Below are 20984 nucleotides of genomic sequence, written 5' to 3' on the forward strand. Positions count from 1 at the left end.
TTTGATTTGGGTTTTTTTCCTTACTTCTGCAATGTGGGCCATAAGCAGCTGTCTAGGATTGTCTGAACATTTTTACTCAGTAAACTTAGTGGTTGTGCCCTCAAACATCTCTCTGCTCTCTTCCCCAGCACACTATTTTATACAGTTTTCAGTCTGTTGTGTTAAAAGCATTAAATGGAGTGTTGACAAGGATTTTGTGGTTTATGGCTTGGTAAGTGTAAGAGATGGGCTTTTATTGGACTCCTCTAGGCAGAAATGTCCATAGCATGACTGCTGGTGTTGCTGGTCACCAACCTGATGGGTTTCTTCCTCCAACCTCCCCCACAAAGAATTACTTTTTTATAAGAACCTTATAGAAAACTTATTTTAATAATGCTTTGCAGAGTTGGACTTCTAAATTCCAGAGAGTTCAGACCGCTGCCCCCACTCTTGGACCTACCATTTTAAAACAAGAGATGCTATGTCTTTCTCAGTTCTAGGTGGGATTTAATCATAGCCCCTGTTATATCTTTTTTGCTCCTGTTCCAGAGGAGGGACTGATTTACACACAACTCATGATGGGTTTTTAGCGTTTAAAAATTTTTTTGCCTTGGTTTGAAAGGGTGTCTTACTATGTGGTTACTCTTGCCAGGTGCTTTCGTATGCACCTGCTTTCTTTTCCTGGTAACTAAGTGTCTCAAGCTGGTAGCAACTTCCAGGCTGTCTCTCTGCCTGAGTTATCCTGAGTGTAAGCCTAGAGTTAAACAGAAACTGTTCTGTTCTCTTTGCTCGTGTGATCTTACATCAATTCACCAGTTATTATTTCCTCTTGTCAAATGAAGCAATAGCAAAGCTTTGAAATGATGTTGCAGCTTTTCTAAAAAACAATTTCCCTCTCCTTCTCTTGACTCCTTCTGCCTTTCCCCATATATTTGATAGTACATCAGCTTCCTCTGGAAATGGTCCTCAGTAGAGCACTTCAGCTATTTCAACTAGTGTTTTTTATGAAGGTATTTTTTAAAAAACTAGCTTCTACAGCAGGGTTTGGTTATAATGAAGAACAATAAAAAAAAATCCTTCTGCCTTGGAGAGCAAGTCTTTGTACGCCCTAATGCTTGTGGTGAATTCTGTGCCTGGAATATCCCCAGTGGTATTGTGTACACACACACACTTAAGCAGCTGTGTAAGTGCTTGCAAGGTGATGGCTTTAAATCTCACTAGGAGCTAAAAAGAGATGCACTGCAGAGCAGGAGAGACTAAATGAAGGCAACTCACATTAATTGTCTTATTTTTTCAATTATCTGTGTTTCTACAGTGGCTGTTATTTAGCAACATATACAATGAAGAGAACCGCAATGATCTTCCAAAGATTTTCTTTACTGAACTCCAATACTTGTCATCACTTTGATCTACCCAGGATATTCATGAAACTTGCAGTCTGGGCAATTTCCCAGTGATGCTGAGTGAATATCTGATATGACAGAAGACTCCAAGGGCTACAGGATTTAATCCTAGCACAGTTTTTCAGATTAATAAATGACATAACCAAAACCTCTCCAGAGTTAGTTTCTTGCTCTTACTGCAGGATTGAATTTGGGCTTAGTCTGCTCCAGTGTTTCTTTTTGATGTAATTGCCTAGGAAATCATGGAACAATAGTCTTTTGAGTTGACAAGATTTTAAATGCTTGTGGTTTTGAAAATAAGAACCAGATAAGGACTGTATCAAGAGTCAGATTAATAGCCAGCCTGCAGTACAGAGATCTTGGGTGATGTGCTGTCATGTGTACCTTTGTCTAAGAGAAGTTATTCTGTATGGAGTTGTTGGCAGCATGCAAGTGGAACAGGAGCAGCCTGTCGTGGTGGCACAAATCTTCAAATAAATCAATGGAAATTCTGGCGTGGACAGCATAGGTTAATGAAGTTCACAATTTTTACAGCCTTTCTGTACAAAGTTTCATGAGAACCGAACAATGACTTGGGACGCAATAGGCTATTCACAATACCAACAGGGTTTTCCTGGGGGCATTGCTAATACCAGTGCACCACAACAATCCAGAACAGCTGAAAAAAAGGGTGCTTGGAAAGCTGGAAAGATTTTTGTTCACAGTAATACATGGTGTCAATGAATTGTGCAATGAGAAGTCTGTAAGCATGGATCTTTCTGGGTGCCGAAGGAAGTGGAGGAGAAATCATGCCTCTCAGAGCTTTTGTTTCAGACTCTGAGCAGCTTTTGGTAGTCATTATCATTTTCAGTTGCTGGTTTTTAAGATGTTTCAGCAAGCAAAGGACTTACTTAGAAAATATCTTTTTCAAGGGTAGACTGGAAAAAGAGTGGAAGACTTTATGAAGCAAAAGTTAACAGCTTCCGAAGTATAACAATATAAGCAACTTAATAAACATTTGAGTGGTAGGTCATAAAATTCCTTTTAGATTTATATAAGAAAAGAATACATTGTATAAAATGATAGAATAGATGACCTTTCTTCTTTTAAAAGCCTCAGGAATTTCTCTTTAATGGCAACATAGTATTTGGAGATACGATTTCCTAAATAAACAATGTCATATTGCTTAACTTAAGGAAATGCACTTTAGCAGTGAGTTTCAGCACTGGTTTGACTCCCTTCCCTTTCTGTAGGACAGTTGCAATGATTTAATGAGTTAGCCTAGCCTTGGCTGTGATGGAGAGGGAGGCAAGCCAACTCGAGAGGGACCACATTCATAGCGTGTATGAGAAAATTGCTCCTTACTTCAATGATGCACACTACAAGGCATGGCTGAAGGTGCAGCAGTTCATTTCAGAGCAGGAACCAGGCAACCTGACTGCTGATATTGGTGAGTTGTGTTGTTTATCGTGTTGCTAATCACAGTCTAAGTATGTCCTCTCTTTCTATCAAGCAATATTTGTGACAGAAGAGTTTGGAGCTTGTGAATCAAACTGAGGAATCAAAATGGCCAGACTGACTACCAAATTTACATCCTACTTTGCTCTACCATTCATAGGTATAGGAAGACAGTTTGACTTTTCCCGGTATCCAGCAGGTGAACTAAACTGAAGCAGTAAAATGAAGCTAAATTTATTAAGATGCTGTTTGTAGATGCTTATGCTGTGAATTGGTATCATAATTCTGGAATTTGAAATCTTGTTTAGCTCTTACAACGTGTGTTGTGTGTGGCCAGTTTGAAGCAAGTATCATGACACTGTCCTTTGGGGAACAATGTGTGTCCCCAGGTATTTAATTCCCAAAGGTTTGAGATTGTCTAAATGATATGAGGGAAACCTCTGTACTGGCTTCAGCCCCTGCACCAGAAGTAGATACATGCTCGTTGCCCAAATGAGATCTAGGCATTAACTCATCATTTCTACATGTTTAGGCTAGACTTCTAAATAGCTTTTTGGACCTGTAATCCTCTCCAGCAGCACATATGTGTAGTGTCCCCATTATAGCATGGCAATGTTTGTAAAAGAGAAAAATTACTATCTGAGGGTTGGGCTAATCACCCTAAGTTTTTGGGTGTCTTTACCATGTACTTTTCCCAGTTTATTACAGTCTAAATGCTGGGCACTATATTCATAGAATCATAGAATCATAGAATCTGTGGCTTGGAAGGCACCTTTCAAGGTCATGTAGCCCAACTCCCCTGCAGTGAGTAGAGGCATCTTCAACTCGATCAGGTTGCTCAGAGCCCCGTCCAACCTGACCTTGAATGTTGCCAGGGATGGGACATCTACCACCTCTCTGGGCAACCTATGCCAGAGGTTCACCATTCATGTTTTAAAAAATGTATTCCTTATGTCTAGTTGAAATCTACCCTCTTTTAGTTTAAAACCATTACCCCTTGTCCTGTTGCAACAGGCCCTGCTAAAAAGTCTGTCCCCATCTTTCTTATAAGCCCCCTTTAAGTCCTGGCAGTCTGCAAGAAGGTGTCCCAGGAGCCTTCTCTTTTCCAGGCTAAACAACCCCAACTCTCTCAGCCTGTCCTCACAGGAGAGGTGTTCCATGCCTCTGATCATTTTTCTTACCAGATTTTGGCAGATTTTGCAGTGTTTTCAATGTGAACAAATAAAACACATACAAAGAACCAGCACATTGAATTTTTAGCAATGACACAGACTTTAGACTTCATTAATGCCATAATTTAAGCTCAGACTTGGCTCCTGGGCTTTGGCCTGTCGCGGCTACTGGCACGCTTTTGTGGCATCCGTGGCCAGAGAAGAATTTTCTGTGAAACACAATTGCCAACAGTGGTGCCACAGCGCTGGAGAGGAGTCTACCTGCAGGGCTTTCCTCTGCCCAACCATCCCTGGGAAGCAGCCTCTGGTGTCAGATTAGAGGAAATGTTTTTAGTAGCTGTCATTTGACTTGTACTGGATTCTTACCCTCCAAAAGCTAAAACCAGAAAAAGTCCTGGAGTTCTCTTCTCATCAGAGTTCCAGGATAGTCCTCCTTCTGCTTTTTCTCCTTGGAAAACAGAGCCTAATATTAGCCAAGTGCTGGCACAGTTTCACAGCACCTCTGCTCACCTGGTGCTGAAGCCAGGCATGGGAATAACTGAGAGCGCTCCAGCTTTTCTCTGGATATCTTTAATTCCTGGGAGATAGGATCAACAGTTAATATTAGACAAGCAGTTAGGAGCAGACTTCTATCTGCAGCTCAGCAATGATTCATCTCCCATTCAAATGGCATAACAGATTGATGGGGCAGGGAGGCTCCTTACTGAACATAGGGACCTACACAGGGTTTCAGAACAGGTGCTATGGGATGACTGTAACCTAAATATAGAGACTTAAATATTTGGAAGGCTCCAAAATAACTATTTTTTTTTTAACTAATTAGAGATAAAATCTGGGCTCTGACCCAAGCTTAATGTTTGAGGTAAGCGTAGCTATAAACAGGATGTGAACTAAGGTCTGCACAAGGTACAGAGTATTATGTTAGCCCAATGAATTTACCTCCCTGATCTTAATCTGAGCTATGACTTATGATGCAAGTGAGAAGGCAAGTTTTTAAAATCAATAATCTACTTTAAAATGCACTTTGTGTTAAGATCCAGATAATTCTGCAAACAATTTATCAAAAATTTAGATAAGATCTGTTTTACTGCTGACATTAAAACCATTCTTATCTAAAGATGTCTGCCTCTGTTTCAACACAAGAAGTATTTCAATTTGGGAAGATGTAAATTTACATGTCACAGGCTCCATTATGAAAAGGAAGCTATGTGGAGATACCAGAAAAAGAAACTCCACTGTTGTCATGGTGACAGCAATTAGCAGCAGTTAAAACAGCAAACAATGGATTTAATGGTTTGGTCTAATAGTGACTTAATTACTTAGCAGTCTAGTTTGTCTATCAGCATTTCGGTACACAGGAATAACTCAGTGCTGTGCTCCCACTACATGATGCTTTCACTTAGCGTTTTGAGTCTATTACAAGCAGAATTGCAGTAGCACCATTACCATAAATATTTTTGATTCCATATGTGGTGGGAAGGCCAAAGTAAATGCTCCCTAGCAATCCCACTTGAACACCTCCTGTCACGCAGCAGAGAGCCTGCTAGACAGAAAGGAACAGTCTGTGCTCATTGTACTGTGATGGTAAAAAATAACCTGAATTCCACTGCAGTTGTATCATCTCCTTTAAAATGGGTGGAGAATTTCAAGCTATTAGGCCAGTCAAGGGCGTACATCATGACTTATGTCGGGAATACATTTTCTTCTGTACAGACACCAAATGACCGCCTTTCTTTCTCCTCCTCATTATTTCTTCAGGCTGCGGAAATGGCAAATATCTTCACATCAATTCTCAAGTCTATAAACTGGGATGTGATTACTGTTTCCCGTTGGTGGAATCAGCACGAAATTAAGGCCATGAAGAAATGGTATGCCATAGCTTGTATCTGCCTTATCAAAGTGAGTGCTTTGATGCTGTCCTGTCCATTGTTGGTAAGTTCTGTGTACTGCCAGTGTCTATAGGTCAGGCCTTTAAAGGGTCCAAAGCATTTAGTCTCTTCTAGGTTTGTTTGTTTTTTCAGTGGCCAGCAGAATATTTTGGGTTTTGTAGTCCAGGTAAATCTTTATTGACACAAGAAAAGTATGTTATCGCAAATTCAATGAAAAAGAGAAGTATGGGTAGGTCACACAGATGTGAGCTGTTTTATTCTGGTCCAAGCACAACTAAAGTACAATGTGCAAAACAGGAAAGGAGAGCCTTATTTTTGCCTTATTACATGGCAGAAATTTGAAATGTTGGCTCTATCGGGAGCAAAATACAACAAAAGTTGCTTAGGAGCACCGAGCGTATTCGAAGATCAGTATTAAATCCTTCTGCACCTTTACAAATGCTGGTTTTTACTCCCATGCTCCATGGTTTGTCGGCCAACACAATCATTTTTGTGCTGATGAGGATGACCATGACACTGATCCGGCTGGAAAGTAATCATCAAGAAGAAAGATTGCTTTAGCCAAATCAGTTACCCATTGTTTCACTGCAGAGAGACCTATTTTCAGCAAAAGCAGGAGATAATGCAGAGAAAGAACAAGGAACTGATGACAAAGCAAGCAGAAATACTTGTTTCAGTGGCACTGTTGTCTTAAAAGGTTCATCAAATAACCTCAGATTTCATTTCTTGTAAGATTTTTCCTTTTTGTTTAGTTGCCCTTTTCAATGTAACTTAATGATGGAGGAACTACCTGTCTTAGCCACTCCTAAAGCAGACATTGAATGGTAGCTTTAGCCTTTGCTTTTTTCTTTTTTAAATTTTGAGGGTTCTTCTGTTTTGGGAGTCTTGTAATTACTCAATCACCTTTTAAAGTTAGGTATTAAGCTTATACCAATTAAAAGTTAGACAATACTGTAAATAAAACAAATTACAGTGCTCAGCAAGCTTGATTTTCCTTTTCTCAACTAAAGGAATGTGGAGGTCTCTAAGCCTTTTTAAATCAAAGTGAAATGTTAATACCTCACATCTCTTGAAGTTAGTGAGTAGCTTACACAGCCTCTTCTCTGTGTCTCGGGTGACCTTTCTTTAAGCCCTGAAGGACTTTACTTTTCAAGCTCAGGTCCATATCATATACTTTGTCATTTGATGGACATTTGAGGTTGCATTACTGTTACTGGTACGTCACTGGATGGGGCTGTGAATGATGCTCAGCTGTACCATCTGAAAATCTTTCACTCATGATTTAAGAAACATGACCAATAGCTAACAGTCCTTTTCCACATCCTTTGCTCAGATGGAGTAACAACCATCGTGTGCCCAAAGGTGATTTGGCATCTTCTGGAAATCCAGGGTAAGGAAGTGAAGAACAAGCCAGATTTGTTGAAAAGGGTATGTAGCAATGTTCAGAAGTAGTATGACTCAAAAGAGTCTGTGCCCCAGGAACACTTGTGAACAGCCTACAGAAAAGCAGAGTAGCTGGGCTGAGGTTGCTGCTAGAGATGCAGAACTACAGACCTTCCCATACACAGCAAGCTAGAAGCCCTGTTTGCATGGTTGCTGTGTCAGAAGCTAGAATCAGTGAGGAATCCAGAAGGACACTTGGGCGACAAGTAGAGCTGCATCATTATGGACTGTGGCCCTTTCAGCATTATAATATGGCTGCAGATTACACAGTTATTTCTGTTACAGCCTTTACCATCACAGATCATGCATGAACCATACTAATGATCATGCTTCCTTATTACTGCTGAAAAATATATTTCAGATGCATTATAAAGCTTCAAATAAAGTGTTGAATTATATATAAACTAGTATATAGTATAATACTAGTATAGTACATATATACTATAGTTTGGGTAAGCATGCATTCTCTTAATCTTCAGGAGATTGTCAAAGGAGGCAGGACATTTCTGTAGGCCTTCTAAAGCTAGGTCTGTAGTAGGAAATATTGGCAGAAGAGGAGTGTCAAGCCTAACTTGATTTTTCCCTGTACTCAACACCTATTTTGTATGCATATATAATGAAGGATTTTTACCATTTCCATGAATGGAATAACCTGTGCTGACAAGAAACAAATCTAGACATCATCCATCAGCAAATGTTTAGAAAGTGTTGCTTTCAAATGTTTAACTTTCTGTTCGAGGAGACAAATTTGCCCTGTGAGTATGCAATTCATTCCACAATGTTTTCACTGCCTTAAAAGAGAAATCATACTCACTTTTCCAGTGTATTCATAGCATAATTTTACATGAGATATAATATCACCAAACAACAGAAATCATCCCCTTTGCCATATACTGATGGCTTTGTTATTGTTAGCACGATGAAGCCATTCCTGTATTATTGAAATTAGTATTTCTACCACTTGCAGTAATGGAAAGGGGACTGGCACTCATGTTTCCACTTTGGCTAAGGAATTGTTCCAAATCATAATTTTTTAATTTTTTGGCATGGCTTTACCTCTGTCAAGGTGGCTTTCTCCTATATATGGAAAGCTCATGTTCTGTGTTAATAAAATCTTATATATGCTGATCTATTGGACTCTGGGATGGGCAAGGGATAAGAAGCAGCTTTTTCTATTAATTTAGATAAATAATTTCTTTCCTTCAAATGCAAAGGTGAAGACATCGCATTTTCCTCTCCTGTTAGGAGTCAGATACTCAAGTCAGGAAAATTATTTTATATTACTGAAATATCTGATAAGTCTATTCATCCCAGTGGGAAAAAAGGGTGTGTGGAGTGAAGAGCATCAAAATGTCTTTCCTCGGTGTTGATACCAAGATGTGAAAATTAACTTTGCTTCAATCTGTGATCTTTTAGTCATGTGGTAATTTAACAGAAAAAAGCAAGGGGAATCTAAGGAACCTAATTCTGTCTACTCCTCTAACTTGCACTGCCTGAGAAAATGGTCTGCGTAATTGCAAATAGTATAATTCTTAAAGTTTACAGTGTGGAACTGTCCCTTGGGCAAAAAAAGAAGTCCAAATAAAAGGTCCAGGAGAGTTTCCTTACTATATAAGGTTCTGCCTCTATGGTAAAATTCAATGAGATGCCAAGCAAGATGAAACCAAGTGTTGGTATCAGATCACATCAGTGTAGTTATATTGCATTTAGTGCCAATTACTATGGGTATAACATTGCAATGCTGTCATGACATGGTTTCTTTACCCCATAAAGAAACCTCATATTTCTGTGCAATCTTCGTTATTGCTGTGTAACACTGAGTTGTCAGATAGGTATATCATCACTATCTGCCAGTTCTCCTAAATTCTGTTTTTCCTAAGGATCAATCAGGATTACATTCTAACATTTTTTTAACTTTTTCCAACAAAAAGGCACTGTGGTCAGAAAATTATATTCCCTAAAAGAAGCAGTATCAAAAGCACAACAAGTAACCTGTCCCAGTGAAAAGCAGAATATAACGAGGTCTGGTATTAACAGCATCAGGAACTCTTTAATGCCATAGAAATTGAAAAGAAACCATCAAGAAACATGACTATCAATAATTATAAGGGACGGTGTGAAGAACCAAAGTCAGGATGACTACAGAGTAACATGAATTAGAACTAGGATAAGGTTTTATAAATGCATACAAAGCAAGAGGAAAACAAAAAGGGAAGAAGAGCAAATAACAGATGGCAGGGGAAGTTGCATTTTTATTTTGTCTTTACAAAAAGCTAATAGTAGTCATCAACAATTAGTAGAGTTTTAACCAGAGGACAGGAGTTTAGACTGGAAAAAGGAAATAATATCTTAAAGAACATTTAGATAAACTAGGTTACACAAATTGTTAGGAAATTATGAAATTAATCCTAAACTACTGTGAAGTAGCAGATTATTTTTAAGATCTCCAGCAAGTGAAAAAAAGCAAACATAATACTTGTTTCCAAAAGAGAGAGAAAGGACATCAAGAGGAAGCCAGCCTAATGTGGATTTATGCAAGGATACTAGAATAAATAATTTAAATAATCTAATTTAAATAGAATAAATTATTTAAACCTTCAGAATACTAGTGTAATGGCAAACAGACAACATGTATTTGTCAGGAGCATGCCGATCTGCTTTCTGCCTTTGACAGGGTAATCATCCCAATAGACAGGGTAGCAGGAGAGGACATGATATATCTTGACTCTCGTGTCATCGTTGCTAGTGAAATAAGTAAATAGAGCTAAGAATATGAAGAAAAAAAAAATCATTCTCAAAATGGATCAGTGGTTCACTGTCCAATCAGGACACATGTCAAATGGGATGCTCTTGGGACCCACCCTACATCTGTTGCTATGCAAAATTTTAATTAGTAACTTTGACGGCAGGCTAGAGAGCATATTGAACAATTTGTGAACAGCTCCTATACAGGAAGAGTTGGAATTATTTTGGAAGGTGGGATTTGACATACAAATGATGGAGAGTTGTCTGAAATCAACAAGAAGACATACAGAAACCATCAAGAGGGATGTGCCATGCTTGGGAAGGAAACATTCAATGAACAAAGTGAAAAATAATGGCCAGGCAAGATGGACCATAGGCCAAATACATGTGAATAATGTCATGCTGTTACAAAACCAGGCAAATAACTGTCTGGGCTACAGTGAGAGAGCAGTTTCATGGAAGGCAGAAGAATGAGTCACCCTCCTGTGCTTGGTACTTTTGAGATCCTAGGTGGAATATCATCTCTGCTTTTGGGGACCATGCCTTACAAAGTTTGCAGTCAGTATGGAGACATTTTAAATAACTGATGTTTAGAAAATCTGAATTATTAGAGGAAGCTGAAAGAATTGGGTTTGGTTAGTCAAGAAAGAAAAAAAATAAAAGACTGAAGGAAACATAGTAGTCTTCAAATACATAAATGATTTTTACAGAAAGCTGATCTTTATTTGACATGGGAAGAAAAAAATAATCACCTTACCCTGCAGCAAATGTTATTTACCTCAGGTATTAAAAGGCTTTTAAGAGCAGGTTAGACCAATTCGGGTCACATTTGGGCCAAATGTTTAATTCTACCTTGGAGCTGGAAAATGAACAACCTCTATTTTTCTGCATCTATTTTAATTTCAAGGCCACCTGGCCTTTTTGAGAAAAATCCATTGACTGTCCTATAACCAGTTGCTGCCTAATGTTAATGCAGCTCCTCTCACAGCGGTGAACTCTCCTCCCTGATGGATGTCAGAGGTGCAAAATACTAACAAAGTCTGAATATCACGAGAGGTCTCATTGACAGAGGAGAAATGCCACCCATAGTGGGATTTTCTGGTTTTGACAAGGTGACCCAAAAAGTACCTCTGCTTCTTCTGAGACACCTGCAAGCCCCGATTTCAACTTTGGTCTCACCACTGTTAGTGTTTTATTTAAAGCGAATAATACAGTTATTTCTAAGCTAGTAATCACAAATTCTTAGAGATGCGGAGAAGTTCCGTAGGGCAGTGAGAGCCTGTGGTTAACACCTGCAGGCTTTATCTATCAGTCACGCGGTTGCTCTCACTGGTCTTGTCAGTGCCAGTGTTGTCTATCAGTGCAATTCTCAGCAACAAGCAAGGAGCCTGATTTTTATCTCACTTAATTAAACCAGAAGCTTTGTGTTCCTTGCATTGATATTTTCATGCAAATTATAATTGATTTATCAAAAATATCCTAAGTTTATTTCCAGTGGATATCTGAGGATGGGGTCGAGTCAGAACATCTCACTCTCTCTGGCTTTTTTTCTTAGAAAAACATGCATCACAACAGAATGAGCTCTACCCCTTACAGTCACCTCTATTTCTCCAAGTTAGTGGAGTGCAGAACAAATGCAAACTCTAAATACACCCTTATATTTAGTTTAATTTTCACAGTAGCAGCCAGCAGCCTTGCTCAGTGTTTTTAAATGTAATCATTTACTTTAGACCGCAGTCACTTTCTGTGGTCTTATCACTGTCGTTGTGTTGACAGTATACCTGTTTTAAATCTCACCTACATGTTCTTACAACATGTTACCTGGTTGCAAGGTCTTGACCAGCTGTTGGCTGTCACTAAAAGATGTGACAGCTTCTCACCGGCTGCATAACTTGGTTGTGTACGGCTGTTGTCCTCTGCTCTCTTGGGGTGCAGAGCAACATGGCCATGGTTTTGGAAGGAGGTTTCACCTGATGGCTTTGGCAGGTTTGTGCCGTCATCTGACAGCAGGCTTCCGAGCACGGGAATTTCACTCTGTACTACCAAAATCTTATTGTCCTGCCAAGTAAGACGTTGAGATCCAGAATGGATCAAGAATGGAATTAAGGCACCTGATCTGGGTGCACATTTAAGCCTTCTTCACTAGATAGAGATCCCTAGTGCCAAGGCCTCTTTTGGGATTGGTGTCTGATAGAGCATTGCATAGATTTTGCTTTTTTTCTCTTTCCAGTGCAGCCAAGTCCTCAAGGCATTCATCCAGAAAGTGGGAGAGCTCAATTTACCCCCGCCTCCTTTGAGCCAGTGGGGCTTCAAACTCTCATTTCCAATACCTAGGGACATGCCCCAGTCCTCAAACTGGGTGCAGAAAACCACCACCATACCTTGGAACCTGCAGCCAAAAAGACCAAAGGAGGTGGAAGAGAGCACAAGCAAGATTAAATGGTGCTTGAGAGCAGACTGAGCCAGCTCTGAGAGCCCACAGGGTGAACCCCAGAGGTTCTGCAGCCAGTGAGACTGGGGCAGCAGCTCCGGGCAGAGCCCCGCTGCTCTGGGTGGGGAAAGGGGATGAGCAGGCGCTTTGGGGGTGGCATGATGCAAAGGAGGGGAATGGCTGGAAGAGCTGCTCCACCTGACCTTATTTTATTAACCTCTTTTGCTGGTTTTAGCTATAGGTCCCCATTTCTATGCTGCTGTGACAAGAATTTCAGAATACTCTTTAATATAAATGCAGACGTAATCCCGCTGAAACCAGTGTAGCTACTCAAATGCTTAAAATTAAGCATATAATTATATTCCTGAATCAAGGCTTTAATAAGTTAATTAAATTTCATAATTATAATGATTTTTATAAAGGCAGCATCCTCATTTGCTAATGCTAACCATAAATGTAGGAAAATTAAAGAAGGAATAAATTTTCCAAACTAAGTAATTAATGAGTTATGTTTTTAATAGGAAGAAGTTTTTAGTGGAAACACTGTTTGAAGTTTACTCAGTAATTCTTTTAAGTAATTCTTTGGTATATTAGTATTTTTCCTCCCTTTTAATTTTTGATACTACCATAATGAAGAGAAAAAAATCCTATTTAACTTAGAATCATGCCTTCTATATATGTTCCAATTGTTCCTATTATTAGAGCTGACAGAGATAAAGTGACATCTGAAGTGTATATACAGCATATACAAAAGAGTCTCTGAGATAAAGATTCTGTGATCCTTAAATACTTTCCAAATGTCCCTGAATGGATTTAACTTCAGTAAAGAAATTTGACAGAGAAAAGCAATTCCTGATTACACAGATATCTTTTTGCCAGTTAACAGGGTTTAAATTGAATCACTGACCTAAAATATTCATTTTGAAAATGACTTCTAAAAAAAAAATTCAAAGTTGTTGATGCTTTCAGTTTTGTTCTCTGAAGACAGCTGAATGACACAAAAATGTATCTTGCATTGTCTGCTTGTTCTAAATAATCCTTTTTAGTAGGATTAGTCACAGTATTAAATTAAGAGAAGGAGCAATTAATTATATTCTCATGAAATGAAGAGAAGAATCTTTGAAATGCTCTCCTTTCCTCCGCACCCCCTCCCTTTGAAATCTAAAATTGCATTATGTATTTTTCAGTTATGGAAAATCTTTCAGTCTTCAATTTAAACAAAAGTGGTGGGAATGAGCAGTACATGGCACAAAATTAGTTTGGATTGACTTTTAGGTACGTTAGGGGAATGTATGGCCAAAATTAAAAGGAATGCTTGATTTATAACAACAGTTAATCCATGAAGCAAGGCCTTGCTGCTGCAAAGAGCTGTCAGGGGTTTTGGACAATCACCTGCACTCACCCCAAACAAATATTTTTGTGCTGAGATTTCTTCTTTGCAATGTTTTGTTTGGATGTTTAAAAAATGGAATGTGGTCCTACTTGTCCTCATCACTGTGGCGCGGTGTTGGTCAGTATGATAATGATATAATGTTCATTAAAGCCCTTTTTGAAGTGAACCTAAAGGTTTTTTCTAGCTTTTGGTACAAGGGTTGCATAACAGCTGAAAAGCTCTGAATATTCTTCTGTGGTAAAAAGCATGAGGATAAACTTCTGGAAGAAATTATAGGTAGACAACTACAGAGGAGAGCAGTGTAATAACAAGGATGTATCACTAACTCTCTGATAAACTTGGCGAAAATGACCACAGATTATTAAGAGAGATTGCAAGGGCTGTGAGGGCAGAAAACACAATATTGAGAAACCACAATTATCCATCTGTAGGTTGTGTAAATGATACACAGGGGCATGAAGCATCTTGGAAAGATTAATCTGAGAACTCAAAAAAGGAAAACAACCCTTATTAGTCTGAAACGGTGCATCAGGCCCACATCAATAAGTAATTGTGCAAGAACCACATTATCTCACTGCCTGTAATGTGACCGTAATCAAACCTCCTGCTAGGAACAAAACCGCTGTAAAAAATCTATGGCATAAAAGTTTACTACCAAAAAGGAAGAAACTCTTGAGGGAAATTGAAAGGTAAAGCCAGAAGGGTAAAATGCTAGCAGACAAGTGTGGAAGGTGCTGAAAGACTCAATGTTGAATGCTTAGTGCAGGTGTATGGCACCTGTAAAAAGGCTGCTGTTCAACAGATTCCTATGTAATTTATAATTACAAACAGAATGAATTTACTATGGATAAAGTTTGCTGGTGACATAGAGTTATTCAGGATTACAGGCTGCAAAGAGTTGTAAAAAAAGTCTCATGTGAAACTAATGACTGGGTGCAAAATTGCAGAGAAGTACTTGTGGATAAATGCTAGGTAATATGCATAGAAAAAAATAACTAAGTGTACAGATACAGTGGTACCCTCTATTCTTGTTCAGGAAAGAGATAATGAAGTCATTGTCAGACTCATTTTCCTTGCCCTGGAAAATATTAGCCCAGTGTTCAAACCTGGTCAAAAAAGTATTTTAATATTAAAACCAAAAATGAAAATCTAGAAGAATGGTAGAAGATAAATACCTGGCGTCCATATCTTGAATACTACATGAAATACAGGTTTTCTGCATCTCTGGAAGGATATAGATGAACTGGTAAAGGTCCTTATAATGATCAAAGGTACAAACTGTTTATGTATGAGAATAGATTAATGTGCTAGGGCTCTTCACCTAAGAAAAAAGAGTATCATAATAAAAATATCATAAAAGAAGTGTATATATCATACTGCTCCTGAGGGAGAGGGCTATAGCAACCTGGAACCAACAAATGATATTAAATTAGTGAATAGGGAGTAAATTTCTGTGGTTTCTTACAAGAGAAGCACAGGAAAGGATTTAAAACAGAAGAAGCCATTTTTCAAAAAAAATTGCAGATACCTTTGACAGGTGAATTTGTGTAATCAAAAGTACAAGTGAGTGCAAGAAAGCATCCATGGAGGATAGGTCCATCACTGGCTATTAGACACAAGCTCCAGCCTGTGGCCAAGGAAGCTCTTAGGCTGCTGACAGCAGGAGGTGAGGGGAGAGAGCATCACTATTCTTCCCTTCTTTCTTTCCCAAACATCTGGTGCTGACTGCTGCCACAGCCCCGTGCTGGAGGGATGTTTACTCTGACCCAGGATGAATTTCCTTTGCCCTGATATTGTTTTCATCACCTGCAAGCTTCTGTATTTATTGTAATTTAGGACAAAACTAATTTTCATTTGAAGTACCAGTCATTATGACAAATGCACTTTCAAGCATCTGAACCCTTGTTTTATAGTGTTTAGATAGTGGGAAATCACCTTAAAATATGTTGAACAGCTGGTGAAAGATTATTCTAGGGGTGTAGCACTGAAAGACTCTAGGGCAACCTTATTGTGGTCTTTCAGTGCTTAAAGGGGGCTTGTAAGAAAGATGGAGAGAGACTTTTTACCAGCGCCTGTAGGGACATGTCAGGGGCAACAGTTTTTAACTGAAAGAAGGTAAATTTATATTAGATATTAGGAAGAAATTTTTTTATGATGATCGTGGTGAGACACTGGAACAGGTTGCCCAGAGAAGTTATGGATGCCCCATAACTAGAAGTGTTCAAGATCAGGTTGGATGGGGCTTTGACAACCCAGTCTAGTGGAAAATGTCCCTGCCCATGTGTGCTGGCTTCAGTTGCAGTAGAGTCTTCTTCATAGTAGCTAGTATGGGGCTACATTTTGGATTTGTACTGAAAACAATGTTGATAACACAGGGATGTCTTCATTATTGCTGAGCAGTGTTTACAAACAGTCAAGGCCTTTTCTGCCTCTCACACCACCCCACCAGCACGTAGGCTGGGGGTGCACAAGAATTTGGGAGGGGACACAGCTGGGACAGCTGACCCCAACCCATATGAGGTCATGCTCAGCATATAAAGCTGGGGGAAGAAGAAGGAAGGGGGGAACCCCAAGTAATCGTTATGCATGATGGAGCCCTGTTTTCCTGGAGATGGCTGAACACCTGCCCGCTGATGGGAAGTGGTGCATGAATTCCTTGTTTTGCTCTGCTTGTGTGCGTCTTTTTCTCAACCCATGAGTTTTCTCACTTTTACTCTTCTGATTCTCTCTCCTGTCCCACTGTGGGGGAGTGAGTGAGCAGCTGTGTGGGCCTTAGTTGCCAGCTGGGCTTAAACCATGACACCATGGCAGGGAGGTTGGACTAGATGATCTTTGAAGGTCCCTTCCAACCCAAACCATCCTATGATTCTATGGAATATCACTCCCAGTGCCATCTACTGATGAGTATGAAAGGAGTTGCAGGAGAAGCACATAGGAGCCATTTCCACCAGCAGGGAGGGAAGCAAGCTCATGTCGCTGCTGGGCTGCAGTCAGGCCCTCAGGGAGTGTTTCTGCCTCACTGCCAGCTAATGTGAGCCGTTCCGTCTCTGGAATGGCACCGTAACTGCACAGTACAGATTGTTCAGTTTAAACACGGGTTCAACATACAAGGATTTTAATGTAAAGGAAAAGAAATTATTTTTTATAAGCTGTCTGCTTTAGATAAATGTGGCTGCATAGTGATCTTGGAGCCTGACATGTTTGGCTTTTATTAAAAATAATCACATGCAATAATTTGCATGATAATCTGTGATTTCAGGATAGTGTGATGTTTCCCCATGCAGATGCTCTGTTTCCTTGAGTTATGCATTTTTAAATGGAATACATCACCCACAGCTTTTAAAATTATCTGACAAATTTATCTTGACAACAGTAAAGTTTTGCTCAGTGTGAGATTTTATTAATATGCTGTAATATCTTAAATGATACTTGATGCCTTTTTAATTAAAAAGGCCATAATGTTTCAATGTCAACATCTCAACCAGACCTGGAAGACCTGGGCTTTTGGAATTGATTTCTGTTCATCTCAAGCAAGTGAAACCTACAGGCAGAGCAGCTGAATAACTGAACGTTAAAAGACCCTATTTCTTCAAAGCTTGCCTTTTGATCCTCACATTGCCGCCGAGGCTCTGAATCCATCATTCATTGCAGGGAGAGTGTTTTCCTACCTCAGCTGGATTGCATGCTGTTATTCTATTAATTGTAAAGTGTCTCTTTTTCTGAGGCAAAATGGTGAATTTCTGAGGTGAATGGCTGCCCTGACAGACACAGAGAGGCTGCAGATACAGGGCTTCTGTGAGCATTTTCTATACTTACATTTCTAGAAAGAGTCAAAAGCTTGCATCTTCTTTTTTCCTTGAAAGATCTGTTATTTTTCTGTGGAAACCGAACACCTCAACAGCTTGACCAAAAACTGGTTTATCATTGTAACCTGAAGTGGATATGTGTAGAAATATCTGCCCAAACTGGCACAGGCTTTTTCACTGAGGAAAATATAAGGTTGGATAAATATCACTAATTCTATTGCTTTCGTTTTCAGCACCTTTAATATGTGCCCTTTCCTTTCCAGCACTATTAGAGGATTTTTTCCTATTCTTATTTCTAATATAACATTCATATGATGTAGCCAAAACTTTGCTGAAGTCCCAGCTGTGCACCAAGACATGATCAACCTCAACATCTGTTGTGAATTGCTCTAGAGCTGCACAGTCTGAGAACAGGAGCCAACCTGCAGAGCTGCTATTCAGCAAATTCCTGCCAAATCCAGAGACCAATGGCACTTTTGGGGGCAAAAAGTTTTATTGAAATGAGAGTCAAATTTAAACTCAGTGCTGACTCAAGCAAAGCTGTGCTGCTTGAGTTTCGCTGTTATAACAATGAAACGTTCGCCACGTCACGCACGTGTGTGTGGTGGTGGGCATTATCAAGCAAGAGTGGGATTATCCAAGTATTTGTTTTTATGATATATGCCCGTTAATGGCAGAAGTAGACAAAAGCTAATTGACTAAGTGTCTTTCACTCATATGTTGATGATTTAAATGCATCCCAGGCTGACGGTGAATGTTGATTTTTCCTGCTTTGTTACTGACATCTGTCAATAAAGCAGGAGAAATGGGCAGGCAGTTTTAACATAGTCCATTTTTAACGGGTATCGTCAGCAGCATCACTAGCGTGGCTGTTGCAAGGACCATGTATGACCTCTGTCTTTCAGAAGTGCTTCTTTCAGGCTGCAGATGAGCATTAGGTGATGGTAAAAAAGGGCCGTGTTGCTTTGCCACTGACCAAGTGGTAGCCTTTTCTTGAGAAAACAAGACTATTGCATTGCTTATTGCCAATCTGAAAAATGTCACCTGTTTCAACGTTTCTAAATTCTGCTGTGTTTTTTAAATAAGTCAGTGTGTTATGAACTCTTTTCACATGTTGGAGATAGTACAATAATGTGTAGCGCAATGGAAGAGAAATGATGTATTCCTGTGGTGCAAACCACTGGCTGCCAGTGTGTCAGAGCCAGTTCTTGTCCTTATACTCTGTATTCATTAGTGCCTCGAGGGATACTTATTCACCTTATCTGTTCTGTTCTAGTGATTCACCATTTTTCAACGGAAGAGAGGCGCATGCGAGCAATAAAAGAGATGGCTCACATCTTGAGAGTAGGAGGCCAGATAATGATATATGTGTGGGCAATGGAGCAGAAATGGAGAAGATTTTAAAAGCAAGACATTTTTGTGCCTTGGAATCCTTCACCTCCTTCCTGTTCCTCGGGTGAGCTTTGCTCACGTGGAGTACAAAAATCAATTCTTCACAAGGACAAAGAGCTGGCTTTGAACCAGCCGTGTTATAAGTTGGATGGGACTTCAGAGGTACACAGGACAGCAAAGAGCTCATCCTGTGGAGGGGAGAAAAAAACACTGTGCATGATGTTAGAGAAATCTCCGAGATGGTCTCTATTCTCAAGATCACTTGACTTGGTATTAGATGTGGGTGATCAGTGGCACCGAGAAGAGTTCATTAGATACTGCAATTACAGTGTTCAGCTGAATGAATTAAACAGAGGAAAAAAAAGTTAAAAAAAACATAGAGTTTGGCTTTCTGAAACACACTTCCGACCTTTTTCTATGTAGTGAACAGAGTTTTGAAAATACAGGAGCTTTTGAAGTGGCTGTTAAACCTGTGCTGCCCATGTCATGCTGCTCAAAGGCTTTCAGAAGTTGCTATTCAGAATTAGGGCAAGCAACTGTACAGCGCCCTATGGCTGCAGATACTATTCATGGTTGCAGCGGAATCTGTTTACCTGACCTGATTTCACGTCAGAAAGAATTAGCTGTTAGACAGCAACTTAAAATAGACCATCACCCAAAAAAAGGAGCTTTCTGCCAACATCAGAACAAAAGGGGAACAGGCTCTTCTCTGCAGAAAGCGGTCAATGAGTGTGCCCTGACCACACAGAGAAGACAGCAGACAGGTCGTGGTGGGGCATGGTTGAGGTACTACCACATTTTTAAAAAAGGGGAGTTGGCTGAGCTGATAGAGCGTCACATTCCCGAGCTATATATTATCCACTCATACTTTGACCATGCCAATTGGTGCATGATCATGGAGAAGGCTGAAGTGTGGAAGATATAGGGGGAATTTCCTTATTAAAATGCATAGACAATACTTTGGATCTTTCTTCCTTTTCAAAGCTCAAAACCTTTGAAAACCTTTCCTGAAGTTTTTTTATAGCCTTGGGTTTGTTTTAGGGAAGCAGGGATGTATGAGGAGGAGAGTGCTTTCAAACTGTCGAGTTCTGTGACTCTGTTTTCTTTGATTTTGTTCTTAAAATACATCTCTATGGAAATTTTTTTTCTAGAGTTATTATTTCAAACTGAGGACATTTATAGCACACAGATCCCCTTTAAAAAACAGCTTCCAGCTGTGTTTTATTGCTTGAAAATAGGTAAAATACAGTTGGAAGGTGATTGCTGGATTATTTTTTACGTGTGCATTAAAAATCTTTGTGAATAACATTTATTATTCACTTATTACTATATAATCATTCATGGCAACTTTCTGTTTTAAAATTATTGTACTCTGCCACTTGACGTAACATAACATGGGAAGTCATTGAAAGATGCACTATTTTACTACAGTTCACTTTGTCAGCCTATATGATACTTCTAGTCCTATGAGACAGACAGTCCTTTATGAGAATTACTAGGTGTACAGAGCCCTCATGGCAGAGGCAGTAATTCATGACGTTGTCATAGTCTAGAGATCTTTTTCATTGCCTTTTAGCAATCTCAGCCAAGAAAGCCAAGAGATATTTGCCTCTGTATATGCCGCTACATGACTCCCCCAAAAACTAGTTTTAAAAGTGAGCTTGACATGTATGCTTAAGCCTGGATTGCTCTTTCTCCCTCTCAGCAAAACTAGGAGGAGTCAGAAGGATTTAATATCTCATTGAAACCTGTACAGTGAATGAGCATAACGCAGAAAAGTGTTCCAGTGACAGCTACTCAACTGAGAAAATATTCATTAACATCAGCATGCAATACTAATGCTTTTATCTACAGATTTGCCTTTTGCAAAGAAGATAAGTTTCATTATCCAATT

General features: G+C 39.4%; 1 pseudogene across 1 annotated transcript; it reads left to right on the forward strand.

Moving 5' to 3' along the window:
- Window positions 1-2657: 2657 nt before the first annotated feature.
- On the forward strand, window positions 2658-20015 carry LOC309413298 (putative tRNA methyltransferase 9B; annotated as a pseudogene). Its single transcript has 3 exons — window positions 2658-2811; window positions 5750-5923; window positions 18975-20015. The product of its transcript is annotated as a putative tRNA methyltransferase 9B (transcript).
- Window positions 20016-20984: the final 969 nt, after the last annotated feature.

Source organism: Phaethon aethereus (genome assembly GCF_964289735.1).
Source record: "Phaethon aethereus genome assembly, chromosome: 1".
NCBI lineage: Eukaryota > Metazoa > Chordata > Aves > Phaethontiformes > Phaethontidae > Phaethon > Phaethon aethereus.